The following is a 19,101-nucleotide window of genomic DNA, read 5'->3' as shown; positions in this document are numbered from 1 at the left end:
GGTGCAATGATCTGTAAGCTGCTCTGATAGCTGATGCTTAAACTTAGTGAGGGAGATATGAGTCTCCAGCTTCAGTGATTTTTGCAATTTGTTCCTGTCCTTGACCTCAGAGAACTGTAAGGAAAAGGCGGCCAAAGTAGAAGTTGGCTTTGGGGGTGACCAGTGAAATATACCTGCTGGAGCGCGTGCTATGGGTGGGTGTTGCTATGGAGACCCGTGAGCTGAGATAAGGCGGGGCTTTACTTAGCAAAGACTTACAGATGACTTGGAGCCAGTGGGTTTGGCCATGAATATGATGCGAGGGCCAGCCAACGAGAGCATACATGTCGCAGTGGTGGGTAGTATATGGGGCTTTGGTGACAAAACGGATGGCACTGTGATAGACTCCAATTTGTTGAGTAGAGTGTTGTAGGCTATTTTGTAAATGACATCGCCGAAGTCAAGGATCGGTAGGATGGTCAGTTTTACAATGTATGTTTGGCAGAATGAGTGAAGGATGCTTTGTTGCGAAATAGGAAGCCGATTCTAGATTTAATTCTGGATTGGAGATGCTGAATGTGAGTCTGGAAAGAGAGTTTACAGCCTAAACAGACACCTAGGTATTGGCAGTTGTCCACATATTCCAAAGTCAGAACCTCCCAGAGTAGTGATGATAGTCGGGCAGGCGGGTGCGGGCAGCGATCGGTTGAAGAGCATGCATTTAGTTTTACTAGCATTTAAAAGCAGTTGGAGGCCACGGAAGGATGTTGTACTGCATTGAAGCTCGTTTGGAGGTTTGTTAGCACAGTGTGCAAAGAAGGGCCAGATGTATACAGAATGGTGTCGTCTGCGTAGAGGTGGATCAGAGAATCACCAGCAGCAAGAGTGACATCCTTGATGTATACAGAGAAGAGTCGGCCCGAGAATGGAACCCTGTGGCACCCCCATAGAGACTGCCGTGGGTCCCTCCGATTTGACACACTGAACTCCATCAGAGAAGTAGTTGGTGAACCAAGCGAGGCAGTCATTTGAGAAACCAAGGCTATTGAGTCTGCCGATAAGAATGCAGTGATTGACAGAGTCAAAAGCCTTGGCCAGGTCGATGAAGACGACTGCACAGTACTGTCTTTTATCGATGGCGGTTATGATATCAGTTAGGACCTTGAGCGTGGCTGAGGTGCACCTATGACCAGCTCGGAAACCAGATTGAATAGTGGAAAAGGTACAGTGGGATTCAAAATGGTCGGTGATCTGTTTGTTAACTTGGCTTTCGAAGATTTAAGAAATGCAGGGCAGGATGGATATAGGTCTGTAACAGTTTGGGTCTAGAGTGTCTCTCCCTTTGAAGAGGTGGATGACCGCAGCATCTTTCCAATCTTTGGGGATCTCAGACGATACGAAAGAGGTTGAACAGGCTAGTAATAGGCGTTGCAACAATTTCGGCAGATAATTTTTTAGAAAGAGAGGGTCCAGATTGTCTAGCCCAGCTGATTGGTAGGGATCCAGATTTTGCAGCTCTTTTAGAACATCAGCTGTCTGGATTTGGGTGAAGAAAAAGTGTGTGGGGGGTGGGCTTGGGCAAGTTTCTGCGGGGGGTGCAGAGCTGTTGGCCGGGGTATTGGTAGCCAGGTGGAAAGTATGGCCAGCCGTAGAAAAATGCTTATTGAAATTATCATAGATTTATCGGTGATGACAGTGTTTCCTAGCCTCAGAGCAGTGGGCAGCTGGGAGGAGGTGCTCTTATTCTCCATGGACTTTACAGTGTCCCAAAACTTTGGGGAATTAGTGCTATAGGATGCAAATTTCTGTTTGTAAAAGCTAGCCGTAGCTTTCCTAACTGACTGTGTATATTGGTTCCTGACTTCCCTGAAAAGTTGCATATCGCGGGGGCTATTTGATGCTAATGCAGTACGCCACAGGGTGTTTTTGTGCTGGTCAAGGGCAGTCAAGTCTGTGGTGAACCAAGGACTATAGCTGTTTAGTTCTACATTTTTTGAATGGGGCATGCTTATTTAAGATGGTGAGGAAAGCACTTTTAAAGAACAACCAGGCATCCTCTACTGAAGGATATCTTTCCAGGATACCCAGGCCAGGTCGATTAAAGGCCTGCTCGCTGAAGTGTTTTAGGGAGCGTTTGACTGTGGTGGGGGGGGTGGTCGTTTGACCACAGACCCATTACAGATGCAGGAAATGAGGCAGTGATTGCTGAGATCCTGGTTGAAGACAGCAGAGGTGTATTTAGAGAGCAAGTTGGTCAGCATGATATGAGGGTGCCCATGGTTACGGATTTAGGGTATTAGTCACACTCTCAGTTACTCCTATACCGTCCATACTCTAGTAGAAACCAGTGACAGCACCTAGTGACATACATACACTTATAGCAGGCACTTTATCCTAACTTCCCCTGTAAGTCGCTCTGCGTAAGAGCATCTGCTATATGACATAAATGTAAAAAAATAGCACTGAGGGCAGATACCTGCAATCCCAGCAGGCATTTGGCATTTCAGAGCTGGCCAGACATACTGCTTTTACAGGACAGACGCAGACATACGCAGTAAACAAATCGAATCAGCAAGAGAGACTGGGTGTGTATTGCGTCAGAGGGGCAATGGGCACCATTTTTTGGACATACGAACCCACACATGCACACGTACACACTGCTAATTGCATTTGCACATAGGCTACCCTGCGAACCATTTACTACTTAAAGGGGCAATCTAAAATTCCTAAACCCATTGATTCTTGAAGAATATTAAAGTCATGAATACTGCATCAGAACCAAAATGTACACTTGTTTTAAACAATGTAATTGTAAACAAACACTTTATAGCCTTAACACAAGGTTTAAACTACAAGCCATGTTTTTGTGAATGAGAGTGGTTACATTTTTCCAGCCCTAACCCTCAACTTTATGGTTTGAACTGCAGATTGACCCTTTAATGTAGCCTAAACTTAGCAAAACACTCATTGTGATATTAAGTAGAGTAATATTTAAAAGTAATTGGCCCAGGAAATCATATGATGCTGTGATGAAGAATCTTCCCATATCTTATCACCATCTAGAAGTCACCTCTGACACTCCACCTTTTCCCTGGTTCTACTACATTGGTAGAATATGAATATAGGGGTGTCCAAAGACTGGAAGCATCCACAACTAGACTGAATCAAAATGTGTGCATAATCTCACATCACTGACAAAGGAAACGAGTACAAAACCTTTTTATTTCATTGTAAAAAAATAAACTGTTACAAATACAAAGTCTTTTTGGTGGTCCATTGATCTAGAAAATAATAGATAGGCACTAAACACTGAGAAAGTATCTATGTAAAGTAGAGAAAAAGAGAAGAGTAAAATTTACCCACACCTGTAGAGCTTAATTCCCAGACATGAATCTCTGTAAAAGGAATCAGTAGCCTTCAGTTCAGAGCCTGAACACAGAAATATATGACAGACAATAAAAGTCTGGTTCAGAGTGAACTCTTTTATGACATCTATCACATTTATATATCTGTCTTACATCATTCTACAAAGTGATCAGGAAGAAAAACACTGACAGTGACCTTGGTTTGCATGCAATCAGGTCATAAACCTGGGGAGACAGGGTCAGATTGTCAGCCTCACAAGCCTAGTTGCTCCCGAGAGAGGTATGCAGAGAATAACAGATATTCAGTTTAGCCTCCTGAGCTAATATAAATCATCCACAAATAACCTCTGCTGACCTCACACCACATCCACCCCTTTCTTCACAGACCTTATTATTACACATTTTCTTGTCCTTCCCCATTCCCGCTACCTTTATCGTGACCTTCTCCTCCTCCTGTTTCAGAGGGTGTTTCTGTCAGCTTCTGGAACTTCTTCAGGTCAGCACAGAACACCTGAGAGTGTGACAGAGTCATGCTCCATTGACATCAATGCATGACTTAGTGAAAGTTCAAGTAACTGGTGTCTCAAGTTAGCCTTTATAGATTAGAGAGAGATAAAGTGTAGAGGGAACAGAAGAGGGGATGGATTCTGACCACTAGTTTGTGTGCTACTCACCGAGTGTGCCACTCACCGAGCGTAAGGACCCCATGGCTGTCTGAAGAATTCCCCTAACACAGAAATAAAATCAAACAGTGATGTTTTGTTCAGAATGAGTTTGAGGTTGTTAAGCACATACTGTAGGGTGAATCCTCACCAATCTCACAGCAGACTTTGTCTGTGAGGCTCTACCGCCCTTTTACAGCCGCACAGCTGTAGTCTTGTTCAGTAATCTGCCACACATGTCCACAGGCACAACACAGGCCTTGTCCATCAGACACACAGTCTGCCACCTAGAGGTGGAACATAGGTAACGCTTAATATTATGCCTGTGTATAATGCATTCGAAGTGGTGGCCTCCATCACACCTATTCATTCCAAGACTTGCTATAGGCATGGCTCCTTCCCAAAAAATGTATTCATAATGCACTACATACAGTTGGTTCATAGAAAGCCATTCCTCAGCTGCACACTTTGAAGATGCACCCTTAATTGCCCTGAAGGGTTGAGGCATACGTTGGGGCCCATCCTGGGCAGAGTGCACAGTGAATCCCCAGCCTACAGGTAGCCACTGGGGTCCACCGCCTCCACATTGCTGTCTGACAACCAGAGCACATGTCAGAGCGATAGACACAAAGAGAAGCATAAAGGATTTGAAAGAGCGAGATAGACAGCCGGAGTGGTGTTGATGGTAGTTGAGGGGGTACCTGCAAGGGCATGCAGGGACGGGAAGTTGTGGTAGATGGTCTGGTCCAACTGCCCTGGATATGAGAGATCTGGTTGTTGGAGGTGCAGATGAAGGAGAACCGGCACTCTGTGGTGTCCCGGAACAGCAGTCTCAATCCTGGGGTGAAGAATACACCTGTGAAAATGTTGGCAATGTGTTAAAAGTGTGGGTCGGTTGCTCCCCACTGTGTACAGATCCCCCAACTTCACCTTCAGCTGGAAATAATCATTCAGCAGCTCTTCCTCCTTCATGTCTGGTCAAAGCTCACAGCCACTAGCGCCTCCTCTTCCTACTTCCACCTCCATCCCTCCCTTGGATCTCTTCCCTGACACCTTTGACCCCTGGAGCAGGGCCCCTTTCCCTCCTCCCATCCCTGTCTCCTGTGGTGTTGGGACTATTGTAGGTGTAGTACCATAGAGTTGCTGAGAGTCCCCACTCGTCACCCCCACAACTCTGGTCTAGATGTAGATGTTTGGGGCTTTTAGAATTCCAACCTGTAACATCTTAAAGTTACCTGTAGTTGCTGTGAGTCCTGGACCTGCACCCCTCTGTGTGTGCAATACCTGCTGCTGGGGGTCCCAGATGAGTGACTGCGTGGTGTTGCCGTACCCCTACACCGCCCACCGGGATGTGAATGTTCCCGTTCATGAACTGGGCTGGAAACAGAGCTGGCCACCACCGTCTGGTATTGCACCTCCTCATGACCCCACGACCACCCAATCAGCGTGGAAACCGCATGACCCGAGCCAATAGGAACTTGCGTTGGCGTAGTGTGTGCCATTAACACTGTAGTTCCCCCGGCAACCTGCATGGCACTGTGTGCCTCCTGGGGGATGGCAATGTGTGTGTAATGCCACAATGACCACGTGACCCTGGCGGGGAAGAGTAGACAGGGATGGTCCAGGTCTCTCCAGTGGGGCTGGTGATGGTACCTGTAACACTGTACCGGTGGCTGCGATCTACAGTCAACACGTCTGGCCTCAGAGACACGTAGCTCTGCTGCTGTACCTGAACTTGGGGTTGGCTAGTACAGTGGCCAGCTACTGACCAGGCAGGGCGTTGGACACTGTGATGGCATGTCCACCTTACGCTTCTTGGCTGGCTGCAGGGAGGTGGTCTGGATGATGCTCCCCTGGGGAGAATACTGTTGCTGCTTGGGGTAGAGAGCGTCCTCTGTCTGGATCTGGACCTGCTGTTCACCTGCCACTGCTGCCAGCAACCCGGCCTGCAGCTGAAGGTTAGCTATGTGTGTACACCAGTTGGTGGGCCTGTGTGTGTGTGTGTGTTTACCTGTTGGCGCTGTTCCCAGACTGTAATAGCTGGGCAATGGTGACCCCCTGTAGCTGTTGATGGGAGGAGGTGGAGGAATGCAGCTGCAGGGCCTGGCACGAAAACCACCTGGCCCTACTGTTGCCCCCTGATCTGCACCTACAGGAGAGGGTGAAAGAGGGGTTGTCTGCTGTCAGTATCTTTTCCATATACATTTTGGTTAACTAGGATAATCCTCTTAGCAATAATTGCTACTAATTTTTAGGAGAGTGGCAAGGACAGAGACAGAATGATGAGGGAGAAAGAGAGTAGAGCAAGGAGCACAAGAAAAAGTCCTGACCTGTATTATGTCTTGGCCTTGCGGCTGTGGTCATATGGGGCGAGAGTTGCTGCTGTCATGACATCACCTTCTGCTGGGACACCTGTACCTGCTGTTGCTGAAGGTAGAGCACAATGTGGTTACCCACCCTGAAACCACAAATGGATCAGCCAAAGGGCAAGGGTCCACTTTTTCCAAAAACACTCCTTCTGTCAGACTCATCTTTATCCTAACCGTGCAAGCCTCGGGCTCCAAGAACTACACCACACCTACCACCTCCGATACTTCACCCTCATTCACTTCCAATTCTCCTCCTGTCTTCAACCTCTGCTTTCACTTTCTATCATTCTTCTTTAATAAACCATCTCCCTTTTTCTCCGCCATTTTTAACCAACTCAAGCTCACCCTCTTTTTCTCCCTCTCTCCCTCTCTGTATTCCAATTTAACCAGCTGTCACAATCTCCGTAGAATCAGCAGGAACCCCTTGGGATGTCAGTGTGGCCTGTTGCACTTCATGTCCCCTTTAAAATGACTAACACATCAATTTTTCGTGGTACCTGAAGGGGGGTAATCTCGCGTTAGCATCACACCGCAGTATAACGCTTTCTGATTGGCCGACTGGACATTGATGCCAATTTAGCAATTTTGTTGCTAGATTTAGCAACTTTTCAGACTACCCTGGCAACTTTTGAAAAGTGACTCAAACGCTAACATGCACGCATTTTCCTTCTAAATGACACAAAAAGATTTTCTGTCACACACCCAGTCACAACACACGTGCCTAGCTGCAAACGTGCATTGTGAGTGACGTCAGCAGCAGGCACTCAGCTCGTGCACAGCCAGCAGTAATTTCAGCAAATCATTGTTGGCTGACTGCAGCAGCAGTACGGTTTGACGAGCCAAACCCAATGAATATAGTTGGTCACGAATGTTTGATCTTGAACAGAACTTACAACATCAATCAACATGTCTCAATCAAAATTGTACAGAAAATAGTGAGAGTCTGTACCTGAACAAATGTCAAATCATATTTTTCGCTGAGATTGCCAGTCAATTTGAGTAACTATATTGTGGATTCTACGCAATGACGCAGTTTTACGTTATCACGCAATAACATTACAACGTCATTTAGCAACAAATCAACCTGCCTCTAGCAATTTACCCAGAAAATAAATTGGCAACACCTGCGACTGGAGTGTAACTGTAAAATGGCGCCCGGTGAAATCTGAGTGGAAAATAAAAGGGAATGTAATAAAAGAGCACAGAGACAATTTGTGACTCCAATGCACAAGAATAACGCTTCTACGGGCGTGTCCATCCAAACAGTCAAGTTGGAAGGAAGAAGGTAAAGGTAAGGAGGGGAGTTAGCTGCAGTTAACGTTACAGTATCTGGAATACTAAACTAACTAGTTATTCTATCCCCTGTATTATATATTTTTTGTACTTTCATTGACTTGCCATCTTCTATTTGCTCAAGAGCTGCACATTATTTTGTAGGCCGTTAACGTTAGTCAGCACCAGTAACCCACCTTTAACGCTACAGTAGTAACTAGCTAATGCAAATTTGTAATTTGTTCATTATCAATGACAATGTGAACAATGGTTTTAATCCCGTTAAATTTGATTTCGTTTTATCTGGTGTTCTCCCAAGTTGATCTACCTGCTCGAGCAAAGAAACAAGCAAGACTTTCCAGTCGAGCGCATGCCCTAACCTGTTAGTAGTTGTTCCGAGTGGTGGTTTCATTCCTATGACTAGAAAAACACCGAGCTTCTGAGGCATTCGCTGAATCCCTACCACCCAGGCCATCAAATATAACCCTTTAGTTTCTGATGTGTAACGTTCTTGGATTCAACCACTGACAAAGTCCTGAAGGGCGTTCAGTTCACTTCCACGTTTGCTACGTTGCATGACGGTTTGTACTGAACCGTGCACACAGTTCTTCAACAGCGTTTGGTGGGCATGGCGAGGTGTGACAATTTAAAATCGTGCTGCACGGTAATATCTTGCATGTGCATTTCCCTGTGGATATATTTTTTACATCGACTCTTTTTGGAATTAGCACAGCAAACATCTACTTGGAATAATTTGTTATATTAGCTTTGCTGCAAGGTCTTTTGTTTAAACGTTCCCTCCTTTGCAACAGACCAAATGTTTTGCAACACAGTTCGACTAATGAATACATCCATGGCCGTACAGTACCGTTTCGGTTTAATTCAACGTTGCACACTGTTCTGTCATACTGAAAGCAACACTTGCTGAACAGGAATCTAGGTCCTACTATCTTCAGTGAGTGGACGTCCACAATAGTTAACATTTTCCTCAGCAAATATGATTGATCTAAAACTTTATTTTCCATCCAAAACTGAAGCATGTTTCTTGTGAACCAACCAAATCTGACTAGCTGTGTACCACAACCCCATTGATGTACAGCCATTGTAACGTATGCCTTCATGACAGTAAGTCATTAACGGCAGGGTTATGGTACAATACTAATTGACATGCATCTTGTTTGTCACCTTAGAGTAGCGAAAAGTATGGAAGGTTTGTTTGAGGAGCTAGTGAGGCTGAAGGTCCACAGTGTCCCCAGTATCGGATGAAGGAGTTCCTGGAGTCCCTGTCCAACAAGCGCTCAGAGGCACTGCAGGAGTTCAACCAGCAGGCAGGTGTTATCACTACAACCACCACCATGGTTTACCAGCAGGGGGTCAACTGCATCTACACAGACGGCAACGAGGTGGCTGGGTCACTGCTGGAACTGTCTGTCTGGTAAGAGACTGAGGGCATGAAAGACAAGGTACAGTTTGTGAAAGACAAGATGGAGTTGTTGACATTATCCATATTATAACCACATTGTGCTCTACCTTCAGCAACAGCAGGTGCAGGTGTCCCAGCAGAAGGGGATGTCATGACAGCAGCAGCTCTCGCCCCATATGACCACTGCCGCAAGGCCAAGACATAATACAGGTCAGGACTTTTTCCTCGTTCTCCTTTCTCTCCCTTCTTTCTCCCTCATCATTCTGTCTCTGTCTGTCTCACTGCCACTCTCCTAAAAATGAGTGGCAATTATTAAAGTGCATTCAGAAAGTATTCAGACACCCTTTATTTATTCCAGATTGTTACGTTACAGCCTTATTCTAAAATTGATCAAATATTTTTTTCCTCCTCAATCTACACACACTACCACATTATGACAAAGCAAATACAGGTTTAGACTTTTGCAAAAAAAAAGTCACATTTACCCTTTACCCATTAGTACTTTATTGCAGCAATTACAGCCTTGAGTCTTCTTGGGTATGACCATACAAGCTTGGCACACCTATTTTGGGGGATTTTCTCCCATTTCTCTCTGCAGATCCTCTCAAGCTGTCAGGTTGGATGGGGAGCATCGCTGCACAGCTATTTTCAGGTCTCTCCAGAGATGTTAGGTCAGGTTTAAGTCTGGGCTCTGGCTGGGCCACTCAAGGACATTCAGAGACTTGTCCCGAAGCTACTCCTGTGTTGTCCTGGCTGTGTGCTTAGGGTCGTTCTTCTGTTAGGTGAACCGTCGCCGCAGTTGGAGGTCCTGAGTGCTCTGGAGCAGGTTTCCATCAAGGATCTTGCTGTACTTTGCTCAATTCATCTTTCCCTTGATCCTAACTAATCTCCCAGTCTCTGCCATTGAAAAACATCCCCACAGATGCTGCCACCACCATGCTTCACCATAGAGATGGTGCCTCCAGACGTGACACTGGGCATTCAGGCCAAAGAGTTCAATCTTGGTTTCATCAGACTAGAGAATCTTGTTTCTCATGGTCTGAGAGTCTTTGGGTGTCTTTTGGCAAACTCCCAAGTGGACTGTTGTGCCTTTTACTGAGGTGTGGCTTCTGTCTCGCCATTCTACCAGAAAGGCCTGATTTGGTGGAGTGCTGCTCAGATGGTTGTCCTTCTGGATGGTTCTCCCATCTCCATACAGAAAGTCTTGAGCTCTGTCAGTGACCATCGGGTTCTTGGTCACCTTTCTGATCAAGGCCCTTCTCTCCCATTTGGCGAGCCAGCCAGCTCTAGTTAGTCTTGGTGGTTCCAAACTTCCATTTAAGAATGATGGAGGCCACTGTGTTCTTGGGGACCTTCAATGCTGTAGATATTTTTTGATACCCTTCCCCAGATCTGTGCCTCGACACAGTCCGGTCTCGGAGCTCCCAAGTTGTAGAAACATCTCAAGGATGATCAATGGAAACAGGATGCACCTGAGCTCAATTTCAACTCTAATAGCAAAGTGTCTGAATACTTATGTAAATAACATATTTCTGTTTGAAATTTTTGCCAATTTATGTATTTTTTTGTAAAAACACTTTACTTTGTCATTATGGGGTAATGTGTGTAGATTAAGATTTTAATTATTTGATCCATTTTAGAATAGGGCTGTAACGTAACAAGATCTGTAAAAAGTCAAGGGGTCTGAATACTTTCCAAATGCACTGTATTTCTAGATATTTTTTTGTTAACCAGTCTTGCTCACTGCTACTTGTTTCTCTTTGTCATGATTATGCCTCTGCAGTTTCTTCCTTTTTTTTTTTCTTTCACTTTCATAATTTTCCTTACCTGAGTATTGCCTAGCCGTGAACAGGTATATGGAGTCACCTGAAAGTTCACACTCAGGATGTACTTTCCTCTCTGTTTTTCCTGCCAGCTTTGCGTTACTGGACTGAACAGACCTGGGATGACCTCATTAAGCTGGCTGGAGGCACAGTGAATAATGCTCAGGCCATAGTGCCCTCCTTAACAACTATCACCACAGTGGCAGTGAATGACTTGCAGACCTTTGGCCCCTCTGACCAGGGTTGTGTTCAATTGGAGCAAATGGGAGAAAACACTTTGAAAATGGAAGAGGTGCCACATGAATTTGTCATTTAGGAACACTGACTTTGGTTTTCTGTTTGAAAATGTTTTTTTCAAGCTAGGCTTAGTCATGGTTGACAAACCACTTTTTACATTGGTTTGTCAACCATTGGTCTCAGCCATTGGTCCAGCTAGGCAGGGTAGTAATACTGTGCTGTCTACGGGACAGCCCCTCGGAAACACAGACACACTCACTATCAACACTCTACCACACACGCAACAGACAGACGATTAAACTTGGAATTAGCCTAAATCTCTCGACCAATGGCTGAGACTAATGGTGTTACATTAAAATAGATGACGATCTCGGCCTCACCTGTCGTAAGTGAATGATGGTGATGAAATAATCTGGACCCCGTTTACGAGACACTGTGGTAAACTTTACCACTCAGTACTCGTCACACAGCACCTGGAGTAACATGGTCTAACTAATAGAAGTAGAGAAACGACTGCATGCTGTGTTAGCGGAATCAGAATTCTTTAGGTAACATTGATAAATAAGATGTTTTATCAATGTTCATAAGTATGCTTATGTGGGAAAAGTTACTTGGGCCCCAGAGAGGGGAGAGGTCAGGCTTGTCTTCTTATGGGAATGTGTCTAACTATTACTTGTCCCCTCAGGTTGCCTTTCTCTTGATTTAGTATATGTCCTAGGAGGCTCACTGTCTCTGAGCTTGTCCAGGAGGGGTTGTATTTTTGTTGGGAGTGTCTAGTATTGATATATGCCATTGGATGAGGTAAAGTTTTGGTTCTAAGTGGTACCAAGAATGAGAAGAACTTAGTTTAGGAGACCAAACTGAATAATTTATAGCCAATGCTGTCTGGCTATGTGTGTCTTTGCTATAAATGATCTGTTGCCATTATGTAAGCACTCTCAGAATTCATTTATGGACACAATTGATCTGAGTCACAGGGCTATGGTGAAGCTCATATAATTAAAGATGGACTTTATGATAACTCTGACTTGTGTGTGGTTTGCTCTCTCATGATTTGGTAATACAGGAAATTTCCACGACAATGCACAGCAGGAAATGTGACACTTCTGACACATTTTGCTAGATACACCCATACTCTGTGCAGCACCCAAACCAAGTGGCAAGAATATGCTTATGAAGATTCTTCCTAAATTCATGGGCAGCATTCTGAGCAATGTGAAACCAGAAGAACTATGCACGTCTATTGGTCGAACTTGATGCTGTGAATGTAATCAACATATTACCCATGAAGATTTTCTACATTTTGATTATTGTTCAGTGTCCAATCACCATCAAATCCATCACTCACCATGTCCTTCTGTTTCAGGGGGGTCACCATGAAGATGATCCTAACATTCTGCTCCCACACCATCCTCCAGAAGTCAGCCATGGTGCTGCGCAAAGGACCCTGGCTACAGATTAAGTCTGGCTCTGTACAGCCCCCTGAAAAGCAGACCACTGACTTGATGAATGGATATATGGACAGACAGAGTACTTACAGGGACATAACTAGCGTTGATATAGCTTCACTCTACAGTGGTAATCTGAAATCACAGGGACTGTTATTAATCAACGTGATCAGAAAGTGGGAAGCATTACCGAACATGGGAGAGATGTGAAGGATGTGTTCATGTACTTAGATACAGCAGGTTATATAATCATGGTAATTACACTCCTATTACTCAGGGGCAGCATGTGGTGGTGCTATGATACTCTCAAGGCAGTATGTAGGGGTATCTGTTCTCTCTGTTAGCCTTCCAGGTCTCCAGCCCTGGTAGTGAGTTCTTTACCATCATCCAGCTCCTGAAGAATAAACAGCTAATGGGACACTATGAAACAGCCACAGCAGACACTGCACAAAGACTCCAAAGCACAATCATCTACTGTATGGTGTGGTCTCACAAGACTGATGGCCTAGATTAGTGAGTTTGGTTTACCTCAAACCGCCCTTGGCAGCGAGTGATTGAAAGCACAGGTGGAATTCCTGTAGTATATGTGCCCGTGAAAGCACCCTTATTCGATGTGGAAATATGGCAACAGTCTTCAGCCGATTAAAACATGTTTTGTTAAACAACTCTTTAAATTGAGCTCCAATTTTCCTCAAAGTGGTGTTTTTACAAGTGACTACACCCATAATGTTCTTAATTCCATCATTCCATGCTTCTGGGTTGGACTTGAGAAAACAATAGGCTAAAACACTTCACTAACAGCACTCAGTTACTGTATATCAACTAATGAAAGGTTACTTTTCTCTTCCATATTTTAGCAGATGCTCTTATCCAGAGCAATTACGGTTAAGTGCCTTGCACATCAACATATTTTTCACCTAGTTGGCCTCAGGGATTCGAACCTTTCGGTTACTGGCCCAACGCTCTTAACCGCTCCGCTACCTGCCGCCCATACCATTTCACAAAGACTTAAGTTATTATATCCACTCCTTCAGTGACTTTCAGGGTTCCTCACCTCATGTTTGTTAGGGGTGCAGAGATTAGGCAAAGCTTCCTTTGGTAACCAAGAACGGAAGTATAGTGTAGAGGGAGCCAGGCTGGTGAGGTGGTGTTGGGTAGTTTTAAAAGAAATGTGATCAGATGATCACAAAGCCAAATCCCCCACCCACCCCTGCTAGCTAAAGAGGAATTTGGACACACAGTGGCTCTCACACACAAGGATTCGAACACCAACCTGAGAACACTATAAAAACCTGCATCAACAGGTCAACAACAACTCAAAACACAGGTAAAGCACAGAGTGAGCAACCACAGCCTAGTGTTCCTTATTAGTTAGTATCACCTTTGTAAGTGCTCCTTTGAGTGAGAAAGAGTTTAGAGTGCAACGGGGGCTCTTCCCATCGATGTGTTATGTCCTGTCAAGTTGTCAGTCTCCAATTATCCAAGCCACCACATTTTATTCTCTCTCAATTCAAAGGGCTTTATTGGCATAGGAAACATGTTTACATTGCCAACGCAAGTGAATAGATAATAAGCAAAAGTGAAATAAACAATCAAAAATTAACTGTAAACATTACACTCACAAAGGTTTCAGAGAAATGGAGACATTTCAAATGTCATTGTGGCTATGTACAGTGTTATAATGATAGTTAAAGTACAAAAGAGAAAATAATAAAACATAAAGATGGGTTGTATTTACAATGGTGTTTGTTTTTCACTGGTTGCCCTTGTGGCAACAGGTCACAAATCATGCTGCTGTGATTTCACATCATGGTATTTCACCCAATTGATATGGGAGTTTATCAAAACTGGATTTGTTTAAAAAAAATGTGGGTCTGTAATCTGAGGGAAATATGTGTCTCTAATATGGTCATACATCTGACAGGTTAGGATGTGCAGCTCAACTTTGCACCTCCTTTTGTGGGCAGTGAGCACATAGCCTGTCTTCTCTTGAGAGCCAGGTCTGCCTACAGCGGCCTCTCAATAGCAAGGCTATGCTCGCTCTCTCTCTCTCTCTCTTTCTCTCTCTGAAAAGTGGGAGGGACAGAGGGATGGGTGGAGATGAAGACCAAAGGGGCAGAAAGAAATAAGCAAATAAGTAAGAAATGTGTCTGTGGATAATGTGTTTATTTGCTATTAATTCAGATTTGTTTGAATGCTGCCACATGTTGCTCATGAATGGTACCTATAAAATGTAGTAATACACATCTGTGTACCTTAAAACCTTAGGTAACCTGGCCAGCTGCATACCACCATGCACCCTACTGCTGGCTTGCCTCAAACTAACCAGGGTTGGTCCTGGTTGGTCCCTGGATGGGAGACCAGATGATGCAGGTAGTGGTGTTGGAGGGCCAGTAGGAGGCCCTGTTTCCTCTGGTCTAAAACAAATAATATCCCAGGGCAGTGATTGGGGCTATGGCCCTGTGTAGGGTGCTTTGGATGGGATGTTAATAAATGGGTGTCCTGACTCTCTGTGGTCACTAAATATCCCATGGCACTTATTGTAGGGGTGGTAACCCTGGTGTCCTGGCTGCATTCTCGGTTCTCAGTCAACTTACCTGGTAATTTAAGCGTTACTTTTTTAAATCACTTCAATCAAGAGAGGACAGATACCACTGGTCTAAGCAATAGTTTATCAATTATATATGTATATCACATACAAATACCAAAACAACTTTTTTAAATTATGTAACAAGTGTAAATAACATGAAAAAATCTTTTGTTCCTGTTATGAAGTTGATTTTATTTTTGTTTCATACCCTCGAACATTGTTTATTGAGTCCATTAATATAATTAGAGGGTCATTCGTCCATAGAATTATCATTAGTTCTAATTCTAGACATACACATTCTAATGCTAGGTAGTCAAGGTTACAGCATCTCAATAATTTTCAAATCTGCATCTCATTCCAGCAGGGAAAGTGTCCGTGCCATGAATGGATAGAAGACTCCCTCATGATAATGAAACAATTTAAACATACTGTGTGTACCTAATAATAATTTGACCTAAGATTTGTGGGGGAGTTTCTTCTTAGAACCTGTGCTCTTCCAACATAGACCTCAAAATGGATCAGCAGAGAAAGAGCAAAATGTCATATAAGCCACAGTCTTATGTAAGTATTGAGTTACCGTTATCCCTATGATTATTGCGATGTCCTATTTCAACATGTCCAATATATTCAAAAGCATTACAGCTAAATTGTATTTATTTTTGTATGTTGTGTCATTAGTTACCTAACTGGAATTTAAAAACCAAGTCAAGAACCAAGAACGGGAGGGGGACAAGGTTTCTGAGACCAGGTCAAAACCGAGACCAGAAAAATGCGTGTCCAATTCAAGACCATGATTGTAATTCTCTCAAATCACCACCATAATAAGCGTTCAAAATGTCCAGTATTTCCATGTTCATATTTCAGAAGGCCATATGGATTCTTTAGACATTCAGAATAGTTTTTTTTAAAATGGGAAAATAGTAATAATTTGTAGTGGCTCTAACAGAAACATAATGGGGAACAATGGGCCTTCTATGCCTTCAGAGAAGGGTTTATGATTTATAAAATGATGATTATAATAATAATTATATAATTATTTTCAATGATGTTCTGATTTAGTATTTTCAGTTCTTGTTGGAAAGGAAAGGGTTAACACTGAAGAGAAAAAAATATCCAATCAGGATTTTTCTTTGTTGGTCTCTAGTGAGATAAATCTAGCTAGCTATGTCAGCCATTGTCTAGGTAGGCCATCAGAAGCTAGATAAAGGCATCTGCCATTCAACTGTATTAGGGCCAAATTTTGAAGTGACAATGGAATAAACCAATCACATTTTGACTTAATGGGTGGGTGTCACGCGGGACTAGGTGTGTGTGCAGGAATCAGACGCAGAGAGAGTAACGGAGTAAAGTGCTTTACTATTGCACACCAAACTGATTAGCCCAATACAATACAGGGTGCAGGACACTATACCAGACAACCCAAAACCACAGGGTGTCCAGTATAGAAAATAAAATACACCACAACCTAATATGTACACACGTAACAAAAGACAATCCCGCACAAAACAAGGGCGGGTCAAACTACTACATATAGGGAAGCTAATGAAACCAAAATACACACAGGTGAAACTAATGAGACAAAACCAACAGACAAACGAAAAAGGGATCGGTAGCGGCTAGTAGGACGGTGACTACGACTGCCGAGCACTGCCCGAACAGGCAGGGGAGCCAACTTCTGCGGAAGTCGTGACAGTTTTTACAAAAACGAATGGAAACTTCTGCCTTCTTGAAGACCAACAGGTCACTGCGCAGTAGTTTTCCTAAGGTCTAGCTAGCTAGCTAGCTTTGTTGTTGGCTAGTTTGCAGCGACTGCAGCAGGTGTTATCAAAGATGATGTTGTTGCTCATTTGTTAGCTTCTCCCTTTTCAAGAATAACTTTCAACAAAAAGTTAAGTTGCAAATGATCATCAACCCGTTTTCTCCCCAATTTTGTTGTATCCAATTGGTAGTTACAGTCTTGTCTCATCACTGCCGCACGGATTCGGGAGAGGCGACGGTCGAGAGCCATGTGTCCTCCGAAACAACTCAACCAAGCCGCACTGCTTCTTGACACAATGCCTGCTTAACCCGAAAGCCAGCCACACCAATGTGTCAGAGGAAACACTTTACACCTGGCGACCGTGTCAGCGTGCACTGCGCCCGGCCTCCCACAAGAGTCGCTAGAGTGCGATGAGACAAGGACATCCCTGCCAACCAAACCCCCCCCCCTAAGCCAGGAGACGCTGGGCCAATTGTGCGCCGCCCAATGGGTCTCCCGGTTGTTGCATTTAGTGGAACTGAAAGTATTTAGGCACATTAAATCTTATTAAAAAGTTTCCATATACACCCCCTGGAAGAATGACACTTAAAAAAAAAAATCTGACAAGCAACCACTTAGATATGGACATTTTCACCTTTTCATAAATTCTTAGAAGGTTTGGGAATTACGTATACTAACGCATTTGTGAAAATTCTATAGTAATATAGAGTGGGAAAGCAGCCGTGCGTTTGGACAATTAATAGACACTGCAATAGATAAAACTGAATAAAGAAATCTGTCAATGTCCAGGACCTGAGTCTACACAGACCGGTGCACTATAGCCAACCAGAGCACCAGTATACAAAAAGCTATTTGCCACATGGGCTTGCCATCTTTAACTTTGAACTGCACTGTGTGTTTAAAACACATTCACCAAAAGCCACAAAATATTCCTGAATAGATTTCTGCAAATATGTAAACACCTCGGGAGTCCTCTTACATTTGGGAACTTTACAGTCCTATTGACTAAACCATGAAAAGGTAGGCTCTCCCCCAGCTATGCACAACAACAAGATCAACAACTAATGCTAGCCAGAGCAAGATGAGCTAAATCTAACAAAGGAATAGTAGATAAACCCTCTCAAACTTTTTCAGTTAGTTGGCCATCATAATTGCACTCATGGGGAACTGTAGCCTCCTCGTCCTTCTGCAGCTTGCCTGTCAATGCATAATTGACCCAACCAAGCACCCAAGGTAACTTGCTTGCTAGCTAGTTCCAGACACAAATGAGAGAACATCTCACTCTGACCATTTCATTCACCATAGCAGAGCTGGTTAGGCTGTTTACATGTTATCTAGAGCATTCTTTACTAACTATAAAACATGTGTCTACGTTTACTGAGTGTTTGTAAATTCATCAGTTGTTCTGTGCTCTGGCACACTTCAGAGAAATCAGAGTAGATAGCCAGAGGGAATTTGCGATCGCAAGAGATATGTCAACTGGATAACAGTCGTTCAAGTTCTTGCTAGCTAACCAAATGACACATGCATCTCTAGCTGTGTATAGCCACCAAAAAACAATATGAGGGGGAAAAGTCAGTCCCTCACCCACTCCTCCAATGGCATGCTATGACATCCTCCTAGCAGCTAGCTAGCTAACGTTAGGCTACGTGTTTTTAGATTGCTTAAATATATTCGCTAGCCAATTAGCCACGTTTGATTGACTTGTGATCATTGCCCTTGCTAGTTTGATTGTATTGACATTCCCAGCCTTAGTTACATTCATCCGTTTTTGTACAGAATATTGAGTCATTGAAACTGAAACAGTGCATTCTGAATGGAGGCAACAAACAATGTACCAGGCCAGCTGTGATTTACAACCTGATAACAATATTTTTTGCACTACCGAGACATGTATTGGTGAATTATATTAATCATGCATTGAACTGCATCCATCTATTCTGCCAACAATGCCTTATTGTACCTCATGGAACGATGAGTCAAATATAACCTATTTGTAAAACCTCAAAGATAGTTTTGTAGCATAAACTGGGAATGTAATATTTTTTACTAATAGTATGATTGCCTGTTTGTTTCATATCTGCAAAGTAGTTAAATCGCTGTCAATTCCACTTTAAACTTTTTTTGTGTGCTAAATGTGAAATGTTTTTTTTTGCAATGGGCAGTAATAGTTG

The 19,101-nt window shown here is 43.6% G+C and overlaps 1 long non-coding RNA gene across 2 annotated transcripts; it reads left to right on the top strand.

Annotated features, from left to right (window-relative positions):
- The first annotated feature begins 7,487 nt into the window (after nucleotides 1-7,487).
- Nucleotides 7,488-13,243, top strand: LOC112215732. 2 transcript variants are annotated; one of them, XR_002948253.2, is made up of 4 exons: nucleotides 7,488-7,666; nucleotides 8,838-9,082; nucleotides 9,184-9,280; nucleotides 10,986-12,484. It is a non-coding gene; the product is annotated as an uncharacterized LOC112215732 (long non-coding RNA). The 2 variants fall into 2 exon arrangements; XR_002948252.2 differs by lacking the exon at nucleotides 10,986-12,484 and adding an exon at nucleotides 12,497-13,243 and having other exon boundaries at nucleotides 7,489-7,666.
- The last annotated feature ends 5,858 nt before the right edge of the window (nucleotides 13,244-19,101 follow it).

The sequence above is a fragment of the Oncorhynchus tshawytscha genome, linkage group LG16, assembly GCF_018296145.1.
Source record: "Oncorhynchus tshawytscha isolate Ot180627B linkage group LG16, Otsh_v2.0, whole genome shotgun sequence".
In the NCBI taxonomy this organism is placed as follows: Eukaryota; Metazoa; Chordata; class Actinopteri; order Salmoniformes; family Salmonidae; genus Oncorhynchus; species Oncorhynchus tshawytscha.
The sequence above is the reverse complement of the archived record's forward strand: the minus strand, read 5'-3'. Positions and strand labels throughout refer to the sequence as shown.